The sequence below is a fragment of the Falco peregrinus genome, chromosome 5, assembly GCF_023634155.1.
Source record: "Falco peregrinus isolate bFalPer1 chromosome 5, bFalPer1.pri, whole genome shotgun sequence".
NCBI lineage: Eukaryota > Metazoa > Chordata > Aves > Falconiformes > Falconidae > Falco > Falco peregrinus.
This window is the reverse complement of record NC_073725.1, coordinates 70,813,163-70,839,279: the sequence shown is the minus strand read 5'-3', so window position 1 is coordinate 70,839,279 and position 26,117 is coordinate 70,813,163. Positions and strand designations below refer to the sequence as shown.

Sequence of the window (26,117 nt, the reverse complement as noted above, 5' to 3'; positions counted from 1 at the left end):
CAACTGCAGTGAAGGCAGTGTCTTCCTCATTACACCAATTATTGAAGTAAATATTGCTATGATAGCATTGCAGTCAGTGGAGTAAAATAGATTATTCCAAATTATAACTTCATTAATAATGCGCTATCTGTTTAGTGTATCAGTGACGGATCTCCTAAATTCATGTTTCCTTTCCAGAAGGAGTCATAACTGGGATCCGCGGCAGCCAGTGCACCCTACAAGACAGTAGCCGAAACTGCTCCACTGCAGTAAGAAGGTGAGCGAGAACTTGACCCTTGTGAAACTCACAGTATCGTTTCATTATTAATTTACCTTCTACTGATTAAGTTTTACCTGCCGCAGTGGGAAAATGCCACAGCCAGATAACACCTCAGTGGTGGCTGCCCAGCTACATTAGCTATTCGGAGGTGGTGTTCTGATCCGATTCTTCATGCTCCTGCCGGTCTGAGACAAAGGCTGGTGATTACTTGTTGCCCACGTGGAGCGACATTATGTAACAGTAATCCACCTCCTTAATTAGGGAAGAAGATCTATAGATTCCAAAGAAGACATGTCCCTCTTAGTCAGAAGGCGTGAGGTGTGTGTGGGAGCCTTTGTTCTTGCTGGAAGCCAAGGGAAGCAGCAGGCTTTAACTGCTGTAGCTGGATGATGAAGTTCAGTTTCCTTTTTTATCTAGCCTTTGCTGGAACGTATGTACGTGTTAACCAGTAGCACACGAACAGGAGATACTGCAAATGATGGCTTTTTCTTTCTGTGTAATAGCGTTTTTGCTCTGTGCTGCAATATTAGATGCTGCAAATGTCCCGTCTTCTCCCTGCCCTCTAAGCAGGATGGTCAAGGGTAGAGGCAGGAGATTCAATGCGTGATTTCAGGTGCTTGTCTCACTTGTCCTGGGCTGTTTTCTCTCATTGGTTTCACATTGATCCCACTGAAGCTGCTACTTTCTGGATGTATGCGACAACCATAATGATTTTTGCCCATTCTGCTGAGGACAGCTCTTTCAAATCACCTTGTATTCCATTAAAATTATTAAATGGTCGGTTCCAATCTTCCCTATACAAACAATCAACACTAAAACAGTGTCTGGTAATGCTGACTAACAAATCCTGTAATTAGTAATCTTCCAGTTCATGAAGCAGCATGGTGATTAAAGCCTCATGACTTTTCTACAGAAGCAATAAGTTAAATATCAGTTGTGCAGTTTTAAATTGCCCTAGAGCTTTGTGTGATCTCAGACACAGAATAAATCAGTAGTACCATGCTCAAAGTTTTAGACTAATTTTTCCATTTTGTTGGTACTTTCCCTGTGTGCCCCCAAGTACAGTATTTAAATTTGGACTGGAACGATGCCTGTAGCTGTAGTTCACCTTCTAGTAAGCTTCACCGACCTCACTACATAAAGGAGATGGGTCACGTTGGAGTAAACTTTAGTGTGCTTGAAGGAAATGACGGTGAGATTAAGCATGGCGTTTGGTCTGCACAGATGTCCTAGCAACAGCATTTCACCAGTGTACTTCCACTGTTTTCTTTTCCAAAATAGTTCCTGGAGTTTTTCACACGGCCTTGTCTTCACGTATCTTTTTCTTCTGAGGTCTTGAATCTCATCTGCCGTACCGATGGCAGTTCTGTGGCACCACGCGTGACGCGATGCAGTTGTGTCTAACCACATCCCATTTGTTCATCATTGCCCTCCTCATCACCAGATGCTGACTTTTAGGTGCAGCTGCTTATATTGAAATACTTAGAAATCTTCTTAGTAGGCTTTAAAGAAATGATAACTATTGCTGCTTGGAACACTCAATAGCTGGAAATTTCACAGCAGGATATGGGCTGCAGTATGTGAGCATGGGTGTCCCCTTTCTCTGGTCGCTTCCAACTTCATAGTGTAATACTTGGTATGAGTGCTTTCTGTGGAGCCTCCAAAGTCCCTTCATGCATCAGCAGTCCTTTTGTGAAATCCTGTATTTCCTGTGCCATGTGTGAAATACCAGCAAGGTAAAGGAACTCAGGCTTGGTGAGATGACAAACCCGTAGCTGAGAATAAAGTATCTTGCTCACATAGTTCTGTTGTCCTAGAGATGGATTATCTTTAGATCAAGGGTGCTGTATTTCAAAGAAGAGAGGAGCGTTGCTTGCTTCTGTTAGTGTACCCACTGGAAATGAAGGAGCAGGAGGCTGAGTCTGTGTTTCAAACTTCCTGGTTTTCAGGAGGCATTTGACAGCCCCAGTGGGGCTTTGGGGGGAAGCGGGTCAGACTGGTGCTGCTTCGGGACAGGAGGAAAAGTTGGATAGATGGCGAATGGTTGCTGTTCTGCAGGCGCTCAGAATTGTTGAGATCTATGTGATTCCAAAGCCAGAGGTTCTGTGTTTCTACATGTGTTGCAGCAGGGTTTTTGGAGGTGGAAATGGGGGCTAAATATACATCTTTGTGCCTTTTGGGTATCATCTAAATTAACGAAGTTCACTGGGAAAAACTGCATATATGGAGTGACTGCCTGCAGTGAGCTGCTCTGTGCTGCAGAGGTCTCTGTTAAGCCACCTAAGCCTTTGGAGTGTTTTAATTTGAAAGCTGTTGTTATGCTGTGGCCTCTTAATATTAAACAACGTATGTACATTTTAATAAAAGAGGCTGTCACACTACCACTGCTTTAATTGCAGCTAACAGCGTGGTCCAGCCAGCACAGCGGAGCGAGGCACTGCAGGAGACGGCAAGTCTCCGTGGAGCACTTGGAAGAGTCAGCTTAGGTTTTGCAAGGGGCAGGATGGCTTTTCTCGCTGCCCTTAGCACTGAGCCTAGCTCTGCAGAGCAGTCCCAATCCAGAGGTGCCTACAGAGCCGGGTTTGTGCCGCCTGGCCATCCCAGCAGTGGGTGTCACCAGATGGCAGCATCCTGCCCCGCGCCGGGTGTTATTTCTGGCCAGGAGATTCCTCGGTCCCCTGGATTCAACACCACAGTCTAGACTTACTGACAGACAGGATTCTTCTCCTGTTAGGTAAGCAAGATGTGGACGCCCATTATGCAAATTCTCAGCCATAGTGTCCCTCTGTAACATTTTTCAAATTGTCTAAATAAGGTGCTGTTTCATACAAAAATTTGTAGCAAGCCTTTTGGGTAGCTTTCAACTGCCTTGCCCTCTAGGCATGACTTTTTTTTTTTTTTTTTTTCCTTGAAGATAGCTAATCAGTGCAGACTGGGTGCTTTTTGCCCTTAACAGCTGTCCAGATGTGGACAGTAGGAAGAGGCAGGCTGCGTAAAGAGCGAATGTTGTTCAAATAAAAAACTTAGTGCCCAGTAGCTCTTGTCCCTGTCACTGCAGGGACTGTTACATGGCCTGTTCATGCCTGCATGGATTCCATTAAATAGAACATCATTACACAGCCTCATCAGGCGTTTTTGTTTGAGCACTGTAAGCGTGCATCTGGGGAAGGAAAGGGTTAGAGGGTGCAGCAGCCCAGCACCTTTCCCCATCAGGTTGTTGAACCTGGACAGAGGTGTTGCCCTGTCTAGTGGCTTGTGTGACTTGCACCCTTCATGTCCTAGCCTGAGGGAGGTGAGAATTGATCATGACTGATGATCTGAAGTGGCTGGAAATGTCTGTGGCATTTTTACCATTTTTTGTGGATTTTTTTTTTTAAGAGAAATCAAATGAGCCTTTTGGGCCTGATGACTACTGACTTATTCTTGCAGCTGTAGACCAGAGAGGCTTTTCTCATGTATTTGTTGTATGAGCACTTAGTATTTCTCCAAATGTTTAGAATGTGGTTCTGTAGCTCATACCTGCCCCCAACCTGAATTTGCTTTAGCCTCTTCAAGCCTCAGAGCACACAGTCTGACACAAATAGCTGGGAAGAGATGACTGAAGGCTTAATAAGATGCTCGTTGGGTCAGTATCTGGCAGCCAACCAACAAGGCAGACTTTCAAATTGCTGTTAGTACTGCATGGTGATCACATCTCTTCTCAAGAAAACATTGAAAAGCTTCCTAATCTTGAATTCACTGCGAAGGCACGTGATTTTCTGGGAATTAGCTTGAATGCACTGCAGAGTGGTTCATAAATACCTACATGGCCTAATATTAGATAATGGAAAAACAAGTACAGCAGGGGTTTTGTCAGTTTTCTTCATGGTGGCCCTTCAGCCAGCGCTGGTGGCCTGTCTATTTATGCCAGCAGCTGCCAGCTTTGATGCATTTATTCCTTAACTATCTAAGAAAGGAAAAAAGCCTGTATTTGTTAAATTGCAACGTTACCTCTGTTTTACTGCATATTATTTGGTTTGGGGCATAGGTAATTCTTTGAAGAATTTTTTAGATATTTTCAGGGGGAATGATACTACGCTGTGTACCCTGTAGTGCCTGCGAAGCTGTGGTGTCTGGATGTTCAAGCTGATGTTGACAGCCAGGAGTAAGACTTTGTCCTTTGCTGCCCTCTCCGTGCTGGGTGGGACTCTCCCTTCCCCGTCCTGTGGGCTGCAGTCCCATCCCTTCCTGCCGTGGGAACGCTGTCCTTCAGCCTCCTCCTGCACCGAGCCCTGAAATGTGCTCTGCACGTTAAGGGCTTATCGCAGCCCCTGGTTACCGGTGATGCCTCGCGATATGATCTTTCATCTGCAGCTTCCCAATACAGCTGTGCTCTTGGTAACTTGCATGAGTTTAAACGGTCCGCTTGCTTCCAGCAGTGTTATATAAACCATCTCCAGCTTGCCTGCTCATTTTGAAAGTGTATTTTAACATTTCTGTTTTGAGATCTGAGATAATGAAAGGGGGTGAGCATTGCTGAGTCAGTTCTTACTGGCGCTGGTTTTTGTCCTTCCTGCCCTCCCACATGCTCCACCTGCACACCAAGCTAACCTTCAGCAGCAGCAGCCCACATGGGCTTTCCTCCCAACAGCTAGCAGTAAACAGAGGCTGGGTTCCCATTCTTCTGCTCCTTGACCTGAGATAACAGTCTCGTTATTTTGGAAAAGCCGTGGTTGAGCTGCCTTGGAGAGCTGGGAAGGAAAAATGGGGGTCTCTGAAGTTTGGGCAAGCTGCTGCTCTGTCCTGCCTTTGCCAAACTGGCCAACAGCCAGGATAATTAAATCAGCCTTTCCTTTTGAAACACCTAAATTCTAGGTAAACATGAATATATCTTTATGGTCGTTTTCAGCTGCAGGGCTGAGGTTTCCTTGTTTGACAGTATTGTGTGCAACCTGGAGGTGCTCGATGCTGTAGTCTGCTGGCCCAGGAGCTGATTGAGTTAGTCACACATCACTGAGTAAACCTGACTTTTCTTTTGGTGTGTGAGATGCTGATGGACATGCAAGACATTACCTATTGCTGTTCGATGAGGTGGTATGGTGGCATCTGTGGTGGAGGTTGTATAAATGCCGGGTTGGTTTTGTTTTTCAGAAAGCCATAGCACTCTAGCACTGCTTGCAGTATCACACGCAGTCAGCGAGCCTCGGAGCTGGCCTGTGCTAAACCAGGTTTGTCCAGCTTGTAATAAACTCTTTGAAGTTTAGATCTGCCTAAGCACTTTTCTATCGATGTGCAAAAATGCCTACTGTGATTTTTTTTTTTCTTTTTTAAATCTAAACCTTTTATTTTCTAGTGAGATAGGAAGCCCTGGTTGTGGGCTGACTGGAAGAACAGTTCACTCCTGTGTGAACTTGTAGACAAGATGGGGAAACAATCTGTCCTGCTGTGAAATTCGGTCTGTTTGAAATGCAAATTGCTGAGAGGGTGCAGGGGATTTAGGCCAATAATCCAGCTGTCAATTGTTTCTATAATTGATTTCTAACTTTCTAGTGTGAAAGCCCTCAATCTCTTACCTGAATCTCACTGAAGTTGGGCTTTCAAGTTGTGGGACAGAGTTGCATAGGCATATTGTTATTAAGCAGGTTTGCTTGTTCTTTATCTAGTTTTTCTAAGTATAGATATATGTAAAAGTGCCTAAACAGCACTAACTTTACATATTTCCAGCGGGTTTCCCATCCTGGCACAGGGTGCACGTACAGCTGCTCTCTTGCTGCTGTCTGGACAGGCTTGCATTCCTCAGCCCTGAGGCCAGCATTCCTTTGCTCCTCTGCACCAGCTCATTTGTTTAGTATTTGTTTAAATTTTGAATCCCAGAACTGTCTCCAGATCACTTAAGCTACCAGACACCTTTATTAGTTGTATGTACAGCCCCCACCCTCTGGTATTTTAAATCTTGTTCATACTCACTAAAATAAAACGGGTATTGGCAACTTTCAGTTGCTTGTTGCTGTAGTTCACTGGAATTAATCTGGAATCCCCAAATGCCATTTGATTGAGTAAAGGCAGTTGCAGTTTGCTTATTAGGCGCTCAGTTAAAAATCTGAAAGGAAAATTGTTTTTTTAAAATTGTGATGGCAGCTTGGCCTGGAGAAATCTCCTGTTTTGGATTTCTCCTTCTCTGCTCTGTGTACACAGAAGCTGATGTGTGAGCTGTTCTTTCCTTAGAATTCAACTTTTCTGCCAGTCCAGCCCAGAAAGACTCACAGTGTTACTGTCACATGCTCCCACTGCACGTGGCCATGGGGAAGATGTGTGTGCAAAAGTGTCTGGTAGGAAATTCATCAATTTGTTTGAATGCTGTGCTTCTAAACCTGAAGTGCACCTCTGCTTTCTATCTATTGCTTTCCTCAGCTTGATTTATTATTAGTAACTATTTGATGGAAGTGGATAGTTCACATCCCCCAGGTCAGACCAACCTTTTTCTGGGGGGGGGGGAACCCAAACCAGCCCCGACAGACATCCTGTTCCTCAGTGTCTTTGATGTTACTCCAAACTTGGTGCGTCCAGCCTGAGCTGGAGTTGAACTAAGACAGCAGTGTTGGAATTCTTAATCTTTTTAAAAACTAGACATAAGTAGATTTATTTTTTTTTATAAATCTGGACTTTCTGTGTAACAGTGAGGACGTGGCCAGCACTGTGCCAGGTGCAGTAAATCATTGATCTGTAAGAAATGGGCACCCACAGTACAAACAAATTAAGAACTTGAACTTTCCTTGGAAGCCTCCCATTTGAATATTACCATAGCCTGATGATGAAATGTAATCGATTCTCAGCATTTGGAAGCATACCAGCAGGTCACTGACCATTCATAGCCAAAGGCTGGACAAAGCCTGCCTGGTTAAACCATATTACATCATCTGTACTGGGCGCTTCTTAGGCATGAATCCCCTGGGACTTGTCTTTGCTGCTTCTGGTCTTGGCTTTGGTAGCCCTGAACTGAAGGGACGCTTTAATTCCACCACAGATCTCAAATCTGTTTTGGTTTTTCTGCAGATAGTCCCCAGCCTGGGGGATGGCTTTGGTTCTATAGAAAATACCTGCTACAATTAACTTGGTAGAGCATCTGCAACAGAACAAAAAAAAAAAAAAACCCAAACCTTCAGTAGCATGAGGATAGGCAGTTTCATCCAAGAAATTTCCTTATAAAGTATCGCTACGGCTGCAAAGCCTTGCCAACAGGAGTGGCCTGCACTGCCAGTAATTTCTCTCCTTTTCCCTGTTGCAGTAAAGCCCATGCTTCTGCCAAAGTCACACCCACTGCACTGTGATCGATGCAAAGTGTGGAGATTGCTGGAGATCTGTGAGACACATGGGTTTCTGTGCCTGACGCTGGAACTGGAGATGAGGAGAGGGTAGTGCTGCAGAACAGTTGTGAGGGGTGCATGCTGTCAATTTTAATCCTGGCACAGCCAGCCCCTGCAACAAAAGGAAATGATTCCTTAGCGTGCTGAACAGCGCTTGCTGCCCCTTCTCATTGGTTTCGGTGTGGAAAAAAAACAAACATGAGTCACGCAAACTGCTTTTACAGGTCTCTGCCTCTGCAAACCAGTCCTGCTCTCCTTAATTTTTCTTTCACTCTTCAAAGAAAGTGGCTAAAAACAAATCAACTGCTAGCTTGGTGGGACAGCAGCTAAACACCCAAGCTCTGAAAGAAACCTTTTTCTTTTTTTTCTAAACTATTGCACTTGAACTAATCAGCGCCAAGTGTTTGCTAGGATGAAATCCTGGCTTACTCCTAGCACTGCTGGGATCGAGCTGGTGGGGCGTTAGCTTTAAGGGCGCAAGCTTTGGGAAGCTCAGCTCTGTCAAGGATGACCAAAGCTTGTCATGCTTTGGCAGATGGAATAACAGGAAGTATTTTGGGGCTGTCCCCAAGAAGCCTGGTTCCTTTTAAAAACAAAGCAGATTAGCTCAGAAGGCAGTGATTCAGTTTTTGGGTTTGATTATCCGCAGCTGATGGAGCAGCCCCTGTCCTTGGCTGGAGGGGAGATGGCTCTGTTGCAGGGCTGAGGGGTTTTATGCCATGGCTGCATGTTGGAGCAGCCGTAGGGTGAAAGTTGTTCAGCTTTTGTAGTAAAACCTTGTGTTCAGCAAAAATGGTTACTCAGTCCGCAAATACCTTATGCGGCCTTTTGAGATAAGCTGTAATTCAAACCTTTAGGTTGTCTGGAGCTGGATTTTTTGTAAGTTGGATCCCTATGAGCTATGACTGTATCTTACAAAATATTTCGTGGGTATTTTAATGGATTGAAATTATCTCAGTCCTTTTTGCTGTGTCATGTGAGATCTTGCAACAGGTGATCCGTAGAGGAATAATAGTTAACTTCTGCATTGTGCAAAGGATTTCTTTCGGTTAGCTGCTGGTCATTGTGCAAGCACATTTACAGCTTTATCAGCATCGACAAGAATCCTGTCTCCTCGGTGACAAATGCTGTTTTCTGTCTGTGTCTAAGTGCTTTGTTAAAATTTACAGTGGCCTTGCAGGAAAAGGTCAGTTGTTTTCCCAAGGTCGTGCAGGAAAGCTGTGGCAGAACTGGTGTAGGAACCTGGGCTGCAGTCTTTGGGTCTGTGGTTTCGCCTCGGGGCTTCCCTTGCTCATTGCTCACTGTGCCGCTCTGAAACAGAGGGTGAGAGTGACTTACTCAGAGGACCCGCTTATTTTTTTAACTATAGTGTGTGCCTCTGCAGAACTAGACATGACTAACTGCTCTCCGAGGCAGGCATTAAAGCAGCCTTTGCTCAAAGTGTGCTGGGGAGCGCTGTAATCTTGGAAGAAGGCTGGATGAAATCAGGCTGCTCTGCTGCCTTCCCGGGGTCGCTGCTGTCAGAGTCAAACTGCCAGGTGAATTTGTGCCCTGTCTCTAGTGCTTGTAGTTAAAGTGTGATTTTGGTGGGGTTTTTTGTTTTTTGTTTTTTAAATGCAACAGCCAGTGCTCAAAGCTGAATTGCACTTGAAACAGGACAGGACTTACAGTTCTCCATGTCTAATTTGAGCTCAGCGGGGTACTCAAAGCATTTTCTTAACCACTCATCCAGCACCACTTAATGACACCTGATTTTTCAGAAGGTCCCTCTCATGTCCCTGGCTGACAGCTGAGTTATCACATCTTTCCACGCAGTCTGTAATTTGTTGGTGATGACCATTCTTTGATGTCCCTTCTCTTCACCTCTTCTACACATGAATTTACAAACCAGTTTTCCTTCCTTCCTATGTGCTTGAAATGTTTTTCTAAGAATTTAATTTCTGCAGCATGTGCAAAAGTCCTCTGCATTTTTGATCAGACACAACCGGCAGTGTGCAGACAGGCAAGGGAAAGTCTGAGATCATGGCAGTCTCTGTGTATGACTTCTTGTGGAATTGAGATAATCCCAGTTCAATATGTCAAAAAAAGACCTGGAGTCACATCCCAATTCTCTCTCTTCAGTGGCCTTGTTCAGATTTCAGCCTTCTGAGAAGTACCTTGAGGTGCTGCAGTTGTTTGTAACCTGTTTTTTTTTTCCCAGTTTTCTCGTTTTCCTTCTACCTCTTGACACTTCAAGTGTTACATTTGTATCAGACTAAAATTTGGGGATATGAACACCTTCTGTCAATTTTCTGTGAACTGCAGCCTGATTGTGAATTCTCCTCTGTATACAAAGGAGAGGGGGACTAGGAGACTCCAACATTTAAACACCTTTGCCTCAAAAATTCAGAGTAAGGGTTTGCTTAGTTGGATGCTTGGGTTCAGCAGAATAGACTTGCTTTATAGACAAATACAAACAACTATTTGGTGTCTTCTGTTGCAATCGTGAGTCACCCCTAAAACATTCTTTTGCAGCAAACTTATCAGCACTGTAGGTCTTGTCCGAATGTGTTCCTGGCTTCTCTGCTCCAGGCTGCCCTCCAGCCATGTCACACTGCATCACTTTACAGAGACCAGCCTGTTTGTGTACCGGTCTCCTTCATGGTTCTGGGGTCATCTTGATGCAATACTGTCCCTTCGCTTACACAGCAAGTTTGTGTCTCGGGGAGCTGGGGGCTTTTATAGGGCCATGAATTTTTGGGTACCTGAAGCGATGCATACAGCCCTTTGAGGGGGACGGTTGCAGAACTCTGAGAGGCCAGACAGATGGAGAGGGTGCACTTTGGGAGCACTGAGTGTGTTATACCCATTAATGGTACCCACTCCTCTCGCTTTTGTCAAAGCTGGCGTGTCAATCCAAGGATATCTTGCTATTTGGCTGAATCATGGAAAAAGGAGAGGGAAGAGCTGATGCAGGGATTCAGGTTCAGAGGTGCGGCCAACATGACAATAAGGGCTACGTGCCCTCATCTCCGGTCGTTAGCTTGAATGAGTGCAGGGGTGTGAGAGTGCAAACACCAAAAATCTGCTCTATTATAGTTTGATGTGAAATACTTGAGCAGGATATGACTGAAATGTTGCGGTTGTGATGGAGTAGCTGCATGCGTCACGTGGGGATGTGCACAGCGTATTTATTTTTACTAGTGGAATCTCTTGTCTTCCCATTGCTCTCATATCTGATGCTTTCTTTGGTCTTTTTTGGTATGGATGTTGCTGTTTGTTCTTCAGATGAGTTGACACCTCTTTGCTTTCACTAGATTTGGGGAAATGACCTCTGCTTTCCCACAGTCAGGTGCTGGATTTCACAGCTGTCTTCACTGGAGCAGGTTTCTAGCCGGTTGCCATTTGAGCATCACATCTGGGAAATGCATTACTGGGTAAGAATGGCTTGTAATAGGGTTCTCAGGCTCAATACAATCAGTTTAAGGAGCACGGTTGGTTACCTTGGGTAAAAAGGGTAGTCATGGTCCCTCAGGGACCCTGAAAGGCAGCAGGACAGGAGGTGAGCTGAGAGCTCGAGATGAGTTAACTGCTATAGCTGGAGAATGGGAACGGCTCCTCTGTTGTCTTTGTGCCAAAACAACTCTGGGAGTCTCCTCAAGAGAAATAAAATGGCTTAGGTCCAGTATTTACTGTTGGATGGGGAAAAGCAGTGATGAGCTTACAGGCCGTTCACACGGCTGGGGCTGTGTGAATCATCTTGCACAGTTACCCAGCTCGGTAGGTCATCTGTCTGCCTTGCTTGGCTCTCCTCAACGTCTCCTCCCTTGCCATTCCCATGATGGGAGGGGAGGGGGAGAAGATGTGGTGAACTCGGTGAGTTTCCTGTGGTTGGGTGACTCAATTAGTACTCAGTTGTCTTACTAATGCGTTCCTCGTGTCACTGCCTGATCTGGTCTAAGCACCTTCAGACCTGCTGGTGGGTAGTGCCTGCTTGGCACATGGTGGCCACCATCCCCGCCACAGCCATGCCACCCGGAGCCTCTGGTAACTGCTTCAAAGACCAAACCCTGCTCATCTTTAGGATGCCTGTGAATATACCCCTAACAGTTTATATGAAAACTGTTCCAGAATGCAGTTCCCTTGGCTGTCAGTTTTTTCTTAATCAAAGCTCGATTTATCCTGCTGGAGCCTCAGCCTGCTGCTCCTGGTTTTGCTGGAGCCGGGTGCTAGTAGTGGGTTTCCTTCCAGGTATGCAGTGTCCTTCCACCCTAGTCTAAACACCCTGTTTCTTTCAACAGCTTTTGCCTGGAGGCTGTTCCCGCATCCTTTTCCAGAACTCTTTAAATATGAAATTTGTACTTGGGAAAACATTGCTGCATTTCTGCAGTTTAATTTCTCTCTTGTTAAAGCCAACTGCTTCATTTTTCCTCCCTTTTACAAATAGCAGAATTAATGTGGGTTGTAGGTGATGTGCAGCTAATGGTGTCTGTCGATCCTCACCCCTTTCTTCCTTTTGCTGTCAGGGCTTGCTCCAGTCTCAGATGTTCGGAGACTGTAATAATTGGGCTCCTTCACACCACTGCTCCTTCTTAATATTAGACTGAAATTAATAGAGGTATAGGTGCCATTTTTCTGAGTGTTAAGCTCTGCCTTAATACTTCACCTGGCAATTAAAATGGTCAGTGGGAGCGGCAAAGCATGAGGTTGAGTTGGAGCAACAATATTCCTTAATGTTTTCAGCTATTTCTGTGCCTGCTGTAGAATTTTAGTGGTGAATATATTAGTTTATGCCTGCAGCGTGCCATCTCCTTTGGTTGAAATCCCAAGTGAAACTCCTACCACTGAGCATCTCTGGTTTACTGAGGCTTCGCAGAAAAGCCTATTGAATTTTTTTACAGATGTTAGCTTACAAATGTATGTCACAAAGTTCTGTCTGTGGAAGGATTGTCCACGTCTGGACATTGGCATCTTGCTCCTGCTTTCTGCAGCAATTTCCTCTGTGTTCCCCAGCGTAATCTTGATGCCTCCGCCCTGCTTTTTTCTGCGCTGGCGGCTCTTTTGCATTCTGCAGGGCTGGCAGGTTGGCGTGGCGGGGAAGCCCTGGGCATCTGAAGACACACAAGTCTGTTCCCAGCAGTGGTTACTCTGGGAAGCGTAAGCACGAACGGATTAACGGCAAACAGAAATGCTATTTACGTGGTTCCAAGCAGAGCAAAAAAAAAAAAAAAAAAATACTCAGAACTGCAACCGTTGCTGAAGCTGGGTTCAGCGCCAGGGCTGTCTGTATTGGCGGCTGGCTCCGCTCGACTTCACACCAGCAGCTAAATCAACAGGCAGTTCAGTTTGATGGAGTTCCAGGAAGGGCCTGAGAAATAGCTTTTTGCTGTGGTTGTGTGTTGCTCTCGCTGCTCTGACGTGGAGCCCCACGCTCAGAGTATCCAGATCTGGGGTGCAAAGAGGTGCACAGTGCAGGCAGAGTGCTCTAATCCTGCTCAGGCTCTGAAGCGAGCAGCTTAATCCAACAAATTGATCCTTGAGTTTTGCCTTCAAATGTTTTATTCAGGCTGTTTATATGGATGATTTCAAGTGGAAAGCTCACGAGTTGCTGCATCTTAGGCAGCTTTTTTCTCTTCTGGAGCTGATGAAAGTATGCTCCTACATACAAAGAACTCTTGAAGCAGCTTTTCAGAAACCATGACTGATCCATCTTATGTGCTCTCTTTAAAATTGTCATGATGTCTGCAGGTCGTTTCACAGGAAACAGGAATCTAATGGTTGAAAGGGCCCGTGCAGGCTGCCCTGTGCTGCGTCTGCAAGCTGCTCCATCTGCAAGTTGCATTTTGGGTTTGCAGGCTTTGTCCTGTATCCTGTTGCATGCTTTCAGGTCAGCTGAAATGAGAGATGGTACGATGCTGTGCTGTCCGTGGGAACGAAGGGTGCGGGAATAGCTTCCCCTCGTTCCCTCGAGCTGTCCTGCTGACACAAATCTTGTCTCTGTCAGTACAGCACGGTGTGGGAGCTGGTTGGCTCCCGGCAGGACCCACAGGGTGTATTGGATAAACCCGTTGGGCTATTTACCTTCCCAGAGGGGAGAGAAGCAGTTGGGAGGTAGTTTAAGACAGGGCTTGTTGGGATAGGTGGGAGGTGGCAAGCAACACCTCAGTTGTTTGTTTCTTGTAATGAGTTTCCCACATTGTTAGCAGGGCTGTAAATTAGACTTAGACGGGGAGCTCAGTTTTCCACGGTCCAGAAATATCTGGTATTTTGAAGGGACTTATTTTGTTGCCAGAATATACAAAAGCATTCGTGTGTTTCTGTAAGTTCAGCAGGCCTGGGACCCTTCATCTTTGCAAAAAAAGTTGCTGGGTTTAATGTGCTATTAAAATAAATTTCTAATTAGTTTCCCATTGAGAGCCCGCTTCTAACATTTTTGTGGGATCTTCGCTCTGCATGCTTTTGCACGTGTCTGACTTAAAGACTCATTCTCTAACTGCAAATTTGTTGTGGTGTTTCTTTGGGTTCCTAAAGAGGTGACAGCTAGTGGTGGGATCTACAGGCATCCAGCAAAATTCAAATTCTCAAGATTTGAAGCTGTTGTGTGAGAAGGGGCGTCCTATATAAGCAGGCACAGAAGTAATACCAAGCTTGAGGTAGAGGAAGGGAACTGAAAGGCTTCCATGCATTCAGCCTGGTCTTGAACCAAGGGTCCAGCTGCCAGACAGGCCAAAAGCAGCTGATACGTTTATCGTAAATATTAATTATTTGGGGAGGAAAATTAGGAGGGCTGTGGGGTTACTTTTGTGGTGCTATGCTGTACAACCTGCTGTATGACTCAAGCATGTCACATTCCTGGGTTTGCCTTTTTTAAAATGTGATGAAGACTTAACTCCAGTGCTTTAATTAAAAGCTGTTTGCATTCATCCAATACAGGGTGAGAATAGCTGGAGGGTATACACAAGCTATCCTCCACATAGGAAGTGAATCCAACAGATTATTTTTCCCTACAAGACAAAGTTACAGCACAGTGAAGACTAACCAGGTGGTTGTGCTGATGATGAGTTTATTCTGCTCAAGTTCATGGCCATGTTTAGCCTATCTTACCTTACTAGGGCTGTAATAGACCTGGAGAGGTGACAAACATGGTCTCGGTGCAGACCTGCAATGTGTTAACCTTTTGATATTTTGATATATTTTGGGTTTGCTGTAGCTGCTGCTGGTGAATCTGCCTTATGGCTGGTGCTGATTCCCAGGTAGTGCTGTTTTTCCCCCAAATAAAAGCCATAGAAACCTTAACCCAGTGATCTGACAGCAGTAGTGGCACACACCGATGACGATGGGAGCTTTTGTTGTTTACCCCGATGACTATGGGGCCGTTTGCCGGGCAGTAGCTGTTCAGGGGCAGCGTTAGGCTGTGCCCGGAGGAACTAATGAGCCATGCTTCCCTTGCTGATAGTGAGCCAAAGCCCAGGCGGCACGCTTAGTTGCTTACCGGCGCACCTTGGTTTCAGTAACCAGGCACTGCACTTGTTCCTGATTCTTAGTTAAGGCACCAAAACCCTGCTTTCCAGGCACCTAGGGAAGTGCACATCTGTGATGTCTTACAAATATCTCTTTTTGCAAGAGCCGCGGTGCTGAGCAATGTACGTTACCTCTAGGGACTTTGGGATACACAGAGGAGGCTACCTCAGAGTATGCCTTTTTTTTTTTTTTTTTTTTTTATCTTTGCACACACCACAGCCTGCCTGAATAACTGTAATATCACCCCTTCCCCACCTCAGGAGACCTCTTCCTCATGCGTACTGTTAGATGCAGTTGATGGGGCTGCTGTTCGTCAAGGTGAGATGATCCTGCTGCCTGCCCTCATCTGGCCTGGCAGGGTGCAGGGAAAAGCACAAAACCAGTGAATCCAGTTCAGTTTCTGATAACACTTGGTGCTTCCTGAAACACAGTGGCCTCTTGCACAGGTACAGCAGTAAAAAGGCTTCTGTGTGTTTAAAACTTAAGTCATATAAGGACTAGTTTATGTCTATTTTATCCATCATTCCCTTTCTGGTATACCTAAATCCTAATAACAATTAATTGTGTTATGTCTAAAATAAAAACTTTTAATACCTTTTACCAGGATGCTCCTTGTGTTTCACTAGTTGCTACAGAGGTTCATGCGGAGGCAACCCAAGGTCTGTGTAAAGGGCACCTGGACACAGCACAGATGCTTCTGCCGGTTACCTGGGGGTGCCTCATGCTCCCCTTTTGCAGCAGGCTGTATTCTCTTCTCTTCATGGCAGCATTATGTGCCTGACACCCAGTGCTGCTTGCATCTGGCTGCTTGCCGTGCCCACCTCCACTGGCCAGGAGCTGCAGAAGATTTAGAAAATGCGAGTCAATTTCAAGTCCTTTACACTTTTAATATCTGTAGGAGAAATATTTTGTTTAGGTACTGATGGAGAGAGATTGTGTATCAAACCAGTGTGATTTGTTCATGAAGTTGTTTTCTTAATTAGAGAGGTGTTCCTTTAGAATTGATCTTTCCTCCTGCCCCTATCCTGCTCAGGCAGCAGAACAGCAGCAGATCTCAGTCTGCAGACAACCTGTTGCCTGTACTCCCTCGTCGTGATGCTTCACCAGAAACAGGTCCGATCCCGGCTGTGTCCGCGCAGCTGCAGCACCTGGCATTAACCCCAGCAGCTCCAGCTCCCGCTGCTCACGGAGAATGAAAGAGATGCCATGGTAGAGCACACAGGGAAGGAAGGGGGTAGCTGGAAGTGCAGGTGGGTAGATGAAGATCTGCAATTTGCTGCTCTTCTATGGTGCTGTTGCCTTTAGAGCCTTTCAGCAGTTTCTCGATTATATTGGCCTTCTCAGGCCACTAGTACAGGTTAAATATTCCAGATGAGTGTTGACCAGCTGTTGGCACGCAGCGAATGCCATATAACTGGTTTCCTGCGTTGGAAGGAACAGATGAGATACAGTGGTGATAAGAGAGGAGCCTCAAATCACTTTTAAGTTCAGGAGCTTTAGAAATCATAAAACCAGTAGCTATGGCCCAGCTGGACTGCCTGGTTTCTTGCACATTTTCCTTCCTTTCCTGCTGGCTGCTCTCCAGGATGAGCAGCTTTGCACAGTGGATCTTTAGGCTGACACAGCCTGAGCGCTATAGAAGCTGTGTGTATAGAGGCTGACCTTTTTTGTTGGAAACTCCTCTGTTCCTCCATTTAATGCCATGGCTTCAAAACACAATACGTGCAAATTAATCAGAATCTGGAAGATTTGAAAAAGCAAGCCAGTCTCTTGTGAGCAGAGGAGCTCTTGATTCTTAATCTGTGGCATTTGTATACATGGTGCTGTTCTAATTGTAGGATTCTGCAGAACCAGTTTGTGAGTGTTAGGAGGAACAATTCGGCACAAGCAGAACTGGCTGCTGCAGAAGGAGCAGCTCGTTGCACAGAGCCCAGCACTGTGTGCCAGCACAGGACTTCTGCCTCTGGTCAGGACAGTCTGCACTGCAGCTGGCTCTGTGCTCTGTTGAAAATAGACAAGTTGTACACTTTGAACTGGGTCACTGTGTTTTTCCTGGTGTGTTGTGGTTTGGTTTTTTTTTTTTTTTGGTAGATAACAGGCTATTTCTCCAGATGCGTCTGAAAGGAGCATTAAAACCTGCCTAGAGCTGCGATGTGACTGCAACAGTGCAGTCAGGGCCTGCCGAGGTTTATCAGCACCGAAGCTGATGCTTTGTAATCATGCATAGCTTTATTTAGCAGGGTTATTTACATGTGCTGAAGTGTTTCCTTCTGTCTAGTTTAATTCTGTTACAGTAAACTGATTCTAAACCACTGGTTGAAAGCACCTACAGTTGGTGCTGTTTTACTTAAACTCATCAGATCCCTTTTCCAGAGCAAAGCTGCTGGTCTCTGGGATCGAGCTTCCAGCCAGCCAGGACTTGACCTCTCTGCTGTCACTGGACCATGTAAATATTAATTACTTTTGCAGCTCTGGAAAATTATGCATAGCAAAACCCCTGCCTATGTAAGATTGCTGTGTGAAAATAAGTTACCTATCTCTTTTTTTCCTCTTTGTGGTGTTTGTTGGGACAGAACTGCAGTTGGAACTGGAGCACCCCTGGGACAGGCACTGGTTGTTCCATGTGGAAAGTGCAACTTGGTTGCTGCCCTTTTATAAGGTGTGTGCTTCTGATCTTGCAGGAGTTGAGAGGTTAATCTGGACCATCCAAAGATTGATGTTTATACAAAGTGTAAAGCCAGTGACATTTACCAGGCACTTACTGGCATAGTTGATTGGGAGTCACTGGATGGGGATTTATTTTTTTAGCTGTCTTTGTTCTGCAGGGTTGCTAATATTCCCAAATGGAGTGTGCTTTTATCAGCAGCATCTGTGGTGCACAGTCTGACTCATGTGCTCTTTGAGTGAGGATGACAAATGGAGAGTGGAGACAAACAACTCCCCAGGATCAGCAAGCACCAAGAGGGGGGGAAGGAGAGAATGGTCATCTCAAAGGCGTTTCTAATAATGGCCTAATTGCTGCCCTCATGCGGGGAAGCTTCACTTTTTGCTTCTGAAGGAATCTAATGCAGACTTCTTTGGAAGCAGAGGAGAGAAAACAAGTGTCTCTGACAGACTGGAAAACTCTGCAGATTCCCAGTTTCCCTGAGCTCGAGGAGCGGTGTGCCCCCAATGCACCTCTAATACCTTGCGTTTGATGCTTGAACCGTCCCTGCATGCTTGCAGCACCCGGGGGCGGTTTGTTGTTGAAGACATCCTGCACATGCTTGGCTGACTCACAGCACTGAATTTTAACAGACTCCATTACAGCAGTGGCCTGTCATCCTGCTGCAGCTGTCCAGCAAAGGTACCGCGTGTCCCCTGGCAGCAAACTACACCCCTGGCAGCAAGACAGGTGGAAACAGCCAGTGTTGACTGTTAAAGGAGCTCAGTCACACTCTTTCCTTTGGCTAATAATAGTTAGGAAATGTTTACCACACCATACACCGGATTTTAACCTCGTTTATTTACCAGGTGAAATTTCAGTGATGCCGTTGTCCTGCATAGTGCTCGCCTAGTTAAGTGACGTTCATTTAGCAAGTTAGCTCTGATAATCAAGTCCGATGTCAGAAGCTGTGTGTTTGCAGCTGTGGCCAGCAAAGGGTGGAGGAGGGGCAGGGGAAAACAAAACAAAGCCTTTTCCCAGGGCCACCTTCTGAGCAAGCGCCTCAGTTGTCACAGCCTCCGTTTTCGTGCTGCTGACAGGTGGGAATGCGGGTGGCATTGGCTCGTCGCTCTTGAGATTGCTTTTTGAAGAGGGTGGGAGGGGAAGGGAGAGGAGTTTACATGCAGACTCATACTCCGATGTGAAGCTGGTGGTATCTGTGTGGCTGGGGAGGTAGATGAGGCGCTGCTTCAAAATGCCTTTCTGGGAAAGCGGAGTTCTAATTCTGGCATTTGTTGAAAGGGGATTGCCTACAGTCATCGCTTTTAGGAATAGATGGTGTAAAATTAAGCCGCCTCATTTCGCTTTGATGTTCCTTCTAATTTTCACTAGAACATACCCATTTTCTCTTAATTTCCCTTATGAAAAATGCTTTTTTTAATTCTTCTTCAGAAGAGACCACTAACTGAAATTGAAATACAGTCTTCAAGAAATTGTACAACTTTGATCACTAAACTTAAAAGCTAGGAAGGAGATGGGATTAGTGCTATGACTTCTGTAGATAAATATTTGTGAGCATTTGTGACTTGAACATAAATTAAAGGGGGAATAAACATCTGTCCTTTGATCAGCTCTCCAGCTCATTAACCTGTTGAATGCAGAATCTGGCTGAAGGATTTGAGGCCAGAAAGGGTTCAAGGCATATGAAACAGTCACAGATCTCTTCCCCTTTCTGTGGACAGTGTGGGTTTTTTTCCTGTGGCATTTTAATTGTAAACACAGCAGGACACTTTCGGAGCATGTGAAATTACTAATGATTTCCTCTGGTCTTAACCCATCCATAACTTCGGTCTGCCCAATGGTCTGAGGTGCCTCAAACTGTAACTTGCTTTGGGTTTGTGCAAGAGGTATTTGCTCAAGTGCTTTCGAATTTGGACAGTCTGGTGTACCTGGGAAGTCTGGCTGAAGGTGGAGATTGGTGCTGAGCTGCAGCCCAGCTCCCGTGCAGAGCAGATGGGAGCTGAATGTGGACCTAGCGGATGCCTTCCAAACATCCCATGAGTTCGCTGGGCAGACGGCTGCTCTGCGCAAGGGTGAGTCACTCTCCCAGCAGCCTGGGTGCCACGTATAAATTAATACAGCGTGTAGCTCTTCCCATACGAAGCTACATCAGAGGTTTAATTTAAGTTCTACTTCATGATGCTCCTTCACTTAATACTGCTCCCAAGTTTTTAAAGCCAAACCTCACTGGGGAAGACTACCAGCAGCATGTCCACAGGCTTACCCAAGCACGGGCATGTGCATGAGGGTACTGAACGTGGATGTCAGCTTGTGCTCTGAGTACTGGGTCCCAAATTCCTCCCTGAAGGAAGAGGGAAGAGCCCCCCCATCCACAGATGGGGCTGGTGGATGCTGTCACACTGGAGCAGCATGGCACCCTGCAGCTCACTTCTCTGCCTGCGCCCCGGGCTGCTCTTCCGGGAGCTTGGGATAGTTCTGCAGGACTTCAGTAGGATATTCATTTATCTTGGTTTGGCACAGAAGTCTTAGCCTAATTGCCACGGTGTTTATCTTGCTTGAAGCAGAGGCCTGAGAAGTAGGACTTGTTTATGATAAACTTGGAAATGGCCTTGGCCAGCTACTGTATCTCAGATTTAAACCCTTAGAAGGTGGTATCTGCTGCAGAGATGCTGTAGCAGTGCATTAAAGCAATTAAAGCAGCCACTCTGCACTCCTCCAGCACTTCCCAGGTATCTGAGGAACTGTAATTTTTGCATTCTGTACATGCAGAACCGACTCTGCCGCAATCTGATGATGCCTCTTTCCTGGTACTGAAAGACATTTGTTCATTTGGAGGGAAACCTGTTAGGAGGAGAGCGCATTGCATGGCTTCTTATTGCCTTAATGCTGCAAACGTACAGCCACAGCGATGGCAAGAGGCAGTTGTATCTTCGCGGGCCTTCCCCTGGGTGGGGGATGGCTCAGCAGGATGCTCCCGCTGGCTTTTATGGACCACAGTCATTAGCACTGAGCCAAAGCCCCAGCAGGAAGGCATGCAGCACACTGAGCTCTGCCTTGCTTCTGCTGCTCCAGCAGCGAAGTGGAGCTTTTTGTAATTATCTCAGACACTCTATCTGGAGCTCTAGGCTATATAGGAGCCAAGAGACTCACATGGAGCTTTAGCTGTTTATTGCTTTTAACTCTGGGATGATGTTGCCTTCAAATACATTTACTCAGTTCCTATAGGTCTGCTGGCTTGGGTTTATTCGCTCCAGGAGAATATTAGCAATAAGCTGGCTGGCTTTGCCATCTAACCTATTGCCATTTCTCTACTCGTAATTCCGAGCTGAATGTCGCTGCACTCATCTGTCACTCGTGGATTGGAGCAGGCATTTTGTTGTCTTGTTGCTGCCTTAAAATTGCCAGCAGTTTCAGATTGACAGCCAAATCTTAATGTGATACTGGTGGGAGTGAGGTGGCGGTATGCTGTTCGTTGGTGATATTCCTTGAGGGCTGAGGTGTCTGGCTTTACAAGTGTGTAACATTGGGTCAAAGTGGCTTTTAAGATGATGTTTACCTTGATGTGCTGACTTGGAGGAGCAGTTAGGGCTGGTGTTGATGAAGTGGGTGCTTGGGGGGTAATAGGAGCTTTACAGGATTTCTGCAAAGCCCAGAACTTGCTGTCCCATCCTAAGTGCCAGCGACTGGTTGGCAGGTTATCTAGTATTAACACCAATAATTGAAAAACACTAAGACTTGTAGTGGACTTCTTGTTATAGTGTGCCTGTTGTTAGTGCTGTCAGCTCTTTTAAAATTTTAGGTAATGGAGCTCTGATCTTCTGCTTCTCAATTTCTCTTGCCTTAAACAGCCTCTGGAAAACTTAACAGTCATTTGAAAAGGCTCCTAACGTGGTAGCAAATGCTGTGAAGGGAAGGCTCTGTCTTACTCTTACCATCTGTCTTGCCGCACACTCCAGATGATGCAATGTGCTGTATGCCATATCAAAATAAACCCTTTATTTTTAACAAACTGCATTTAAGGCACATTAGCAGAATATTCAGCCAATCCCTAAATTTGGGACTGACCTTACTTAATTCCTGAAGGCACACTAGCACACTGCATCCTTCAGCACTGGAGCTGGCACTAATGAGCTGCAGACTCCTACTCTGACATTTCAGAAAATGAGACTCTGTTCCACCGTAGCGCTCCGAGCCGGGCTGACATACGCTGATTCACTGGGGCTAAGCAGTGTTTATCTTCCAAAGACGCGTGTGCACACGCGTGTGCTCACAAGGCTTGACTGGAGAATAATCTGTAGGACGAATGGAGTGTCTGGGTGTGAGAGACCAAAGCTTTGGAGATGAAACTGGTGGAGGGACTGGAGGTCCCGCAGGCAGCAGCTGATACCTTGAATGCAGTTCAGCTTCTCTGGCCCCTGCAAGTTGTGGTCAGGTCACTATAGTATCAGCTGTTCTTTTTCATTAATAGCTTGTTTTATTTTGTTTGCCTGCTGTGTGGGTGGTAGCATGAGATGTGTCATGATTCTCTGAGTGGTTTTATGAGTGTTCTCTCTGCTTTCTTCTCCCTCTTGTCCTGCTCCGTGGTGGCCTGGAGTTAATGGTTTTGCTCTCCTGTGACCAGGCTGGTCATGCTGCAGCTGGGCTAGTTCGTGTGTACTTCTGACTGCAGGGGCATGCATAATTAGTCCCCTTTTGAAAATCTGTAAATGAGTGCAGGGTGTTCTGAGTGCAAGCTGAGGGCTGTTTGCAAGCAGCAGATCTGCTGCTGTCAGACACGTAAAATTGTCAGGTCTAAGCCATGGCCAGTAAACACACTGGCTGGCTTTGGGCATGCAGGCTAGCAATAATTGTGGATTTCACTGCTAGACCACTTTGTGATGTTTTAAAATTTTGTTGTCTGGAGAGTGCTTGAGCCATAGATGTGCAGCCTTAACCCCTGATGGTCTTCAGGATAAGCAACTTCTGTCTCCAGCCTGCTCCAAACTCTCTTTTTTTTAATTTTATTTTTCCTTTTTTGGCTCGCTCAGAAGCAAGCGAGGAGCTAATGTGTGGGACATTATAGCAAACAACCAGCTTGCTGGAAAGTAGGAGAAAGTTGGGAACAGGCTGCTCGTACCTGTGATCCCTGACCTGCTGCCCTGCAGTTGTAAAGTCAGTTCCTATATCGGGGACCTTGGGGGGCATTTGGGACGTGAATGGGTGATCAGAAGGCAGGCTGGACTCAAACCAGGGTTTAAAAACAGTCTTTTCTAGGTGAATGTTCATTTTTTTCAGGAATTTGGTCACTTTTCCTCTTTCTATTCTGGTTTTTAAAAAAAAAAAAAAAGAAAAAGACCCACCACTTTCCTTCCCATACAGCTCAGAGGGATTTTCAGGGCTTGTTTTGTCTATCAGTCAAGAGTGAAATTCAGTGTTTACATCTCCTGAGGATGAATGAGGTCAGAGCAAATGTCATCAGTACTGATTCCTGTAGTTCCTATTTATGGAAACATTTCCTTCCACTTTAATAAGTAAAACCAAGGCAATCCTTCCTTTGCATGGGTCTAGCTGCTGCCCCAGATCAACAGCCTGGTAAGGAGCTTGCTGAAAGTCCATTGCAGCCTTCCACAGTGGTGTTGAATTCACTTGCTAGCAACCCAGTCATTTCCTCTGGCATTTCCAGCTCCAGTCTGTGGGATTTACGTACCGTTGGAGTGATGGTGTTATCCCTGCAAGAACTGGATTTACCTCATTTCACACTTAATGTTGAGCTACTCTGCGTGTAACAACTGCAGCATCCCGAAGCCCTTGGAGGAGGGGATGAATGATTGCATGCGCTGGATTTATTTGTGTTACTAGTCTTCAGTGACTAATCCACCTGGTTTCTCATTGTCATATTCTGCAGTTGCTTTTACCTTTTCTTCTCCGGCATTTCCTACTTAATAGGAAGTGTTGGTGCTCTGGAGCAGGCACGTTGCCTTTCCTCCCTCAATTACTCACTTGTCAATTTGCAGGTTGTAGTTCAGTGACTAAATTGGGTCATAGCTCCTCCTTTTTCCCCACACCACTGCTAAAACATCCTCCTGCCTTTGCTGTCACTAAGAGCTTGTAAACTACAGCTCTGTCAAGAAGATATGTAAAATGCTTCTCTGAGTGATACTGAAATCTCACCCAAAAGTTACACCCTTGCAAACGTGCTCTTGTCTGGTAAAAGCTCTAGCTGTGTAAGCACGGTTCTTAGAAAATTAAGTGCAGGGTGAAGTGAACTTTCTCCCTGTTTTTCACTTTGTTCATGACTGTTTGAAAACAGCTGCCTGAATATAAGGGTTTTGTGTGGCAAAGCAGGTTGTGCCTTTCTGCAGCAACTGCAGTGGGAGCTGAGGGTGCTTCGAGCATCACGCTGGGCGCTGCCTATTGCAGTGTCCCCAGCAGCCCCTGCTGCATCTTTGGCAGCTTCTGGGGTAATAAGTGTCCAGGAAAGAGTGAAGGAATATCTTGCAGCAGCTGGAATGATCCTATTTAAAACCATTTAATCACTGAGGAGTCAACTTTTAAAGCATTTTGTGAATTTAGAAGCAAAAGTCCCATGAACCATACTTCTTGGTCAGCTCATTCCATGCTGCAGTCAGATGGGGGAGATTTTTCTTCCCCTTTCACACCAAAACCTTGCACCCTTCCTGCATGTGATGGGGAGCAGTGCTCGCACATGCAGTCTGGGTTCCTCGGGGCTAGGTTCCTATCAGGCAGCAGGGAGAGCAATGCACTTGCTTCAGATGGCGAGTAGTGAAGCACAGCACCAGGGAGGGCTGTGGGGCGGCAGCGTGCTGGGACTGGATCACGGCCACCCGCGGGAGGAGGAGGAGACGCACGATGCCAAGGACTATACCTGTTCTGCCTGGCAGGCTGATTTTAGCAATAGTAGCAACTGATACCAAAGCAGCTTTTGGCCACCCCAGCAATCCCAATAGGCATTTTTCACAAGACACTTAAATCCTGCCTTTTTCCCCCTTTACTTTTAGTAAGAAGACTCCAGGTAGGTGCAGCGCTGTCTAATTAATCTTGGCATGAACGAGAAACTTCAAGCAACTGGCAGGTGTCATTTGAGGTTCTCGTATAGGACAAGGACTTTCCCTTTTTTAAATAAACCGTATTCCTTCAGCTAGCTGCTAGGAATAACCTCTGCCTGCCACCTCTGCCAGCTGCGCATCATGTTTCTCAATTCCTGCTTTTTGCTCTAAGTCCTTCAGGAATGTTGTGCGCGGTGGAACAAGAACTGAGAAATGAGCTTTCTCTGGGCTTTTCTGAGGTGAGCCTGGTATAAATCAAACCTCTCAGCAATAACAGTAGGCTTTTAGTAGCATCTCCAGGTGGGTAGAGCTGTGCACCTGTTGTGCAAGGTGCTGATGGAGTTTGTTGACAGGTTAGTGCTTTGGAAAGTTTGCTGTCCTGGTCTGCCCCATGGTAACCAGCTGCGTGGACTTGAAAACCTGCTCAGAGAAGGGCAGAAATGGGCTTGAAGAGCCATAGTGCAATAAGCTTAAGGTCTGTGTTCTTCTGGATCTATCTAGGGTAGTGCCAGACTTGAACAGGTTAAGCAGTGGGAAGTGAGACCGAAGTCCAGTTCTTAACTGCTTGGAATTTGAGGAATTGACAATTAGCTTTCATAGCAAAACAGGGCTGCTAGAAATTGCACTTCTTGCTTAGTTAAGACCTGTCTTTCGTATGTCTAAATTAAGTTCTGCAGACAGTCAGGAGCCAGTTGCAAAACAAGCCCATAACGTGTAGTTATGGTCCTATATTAAAATGAAATTGCATGAAAGTCTGGTGTGTCGCAGCACAAACACGGCTGTGCTTTGCGTGGTTTGTTCTGATTTTTTTTTTTTATTTTTAATGACTCCTGAGTGAGGTCTTGGGGGCATTGCTGTGTCAGGACCACCTCTTCCTACGAATGAGTTTGTTTGCATCCTCGCTTCAAGCTCTTGGAGGGACATCCTCAGTCCCTCTGGCTGGCAGCAGAACAGGGAGCAGCCCGGTGGCACCTGCCACCTCCTGACCCTGTCGTGGGATGGCTCCAGCCTTTGCAGCGTTACCTCCGCACCTTACAAAAAGCTGCCTGTGAGTTAGCATCTGACTCAGCTTTGTCCTTTCACTGGAGTGAAAAGCAGTGGCTTGGGGTTTTTTTGTCTTCCTCCCCCTACTCTCGCCAAGCCCGCGGCGTCGCGGAGGGGAGCGGTACATGGTGCTCACTGCGTTGGCAGGGAGATGCTGTAGGAGGGTTCCCCGACCCCAGAGCCGCTGCAGTGATGCAGCCGATTGACGTACTTTCTCCTGCATCAAAGTGACGGTTGCCTGGCTGCCTCATCGAGCCTGG

The 26,117-nt window shown here is 46.1% G+C and overlaps 1 protein-coding gene across 12 annotated transcripts in view; it reads left to right on the top strand.

The window, feature by feature from the left end:
* Positions 1 to 26,117, top strand: part of GNG7 (G protein subunit gamma 7) — a 79,264-nt gene that overhangs the window by 24,669 nt on the left and 28,478 nt on the right. For 4 of the 12 annotated variants that reach the window (XM_055804898.1, XM_055804903.1, XM_055804900.1 and 1 more), the window contains one exon: positions 181 to 256. The exons of 4 other annotated variants lie outside the window; for them this stretch is intronic. The gene's annotated coding sequence lies outside the window, so the exon portion shown is untranslated. Of the gene's footprint in view, positions 1 to 177; positions 257 to 26,117 lie in introns of all 12 variants that reach the window. 4 more of the 12 variants (XM_055804894.1, XM_055804895.1, XM_055804896.1 and 1 more) reach the window with 1 other exon arrangement.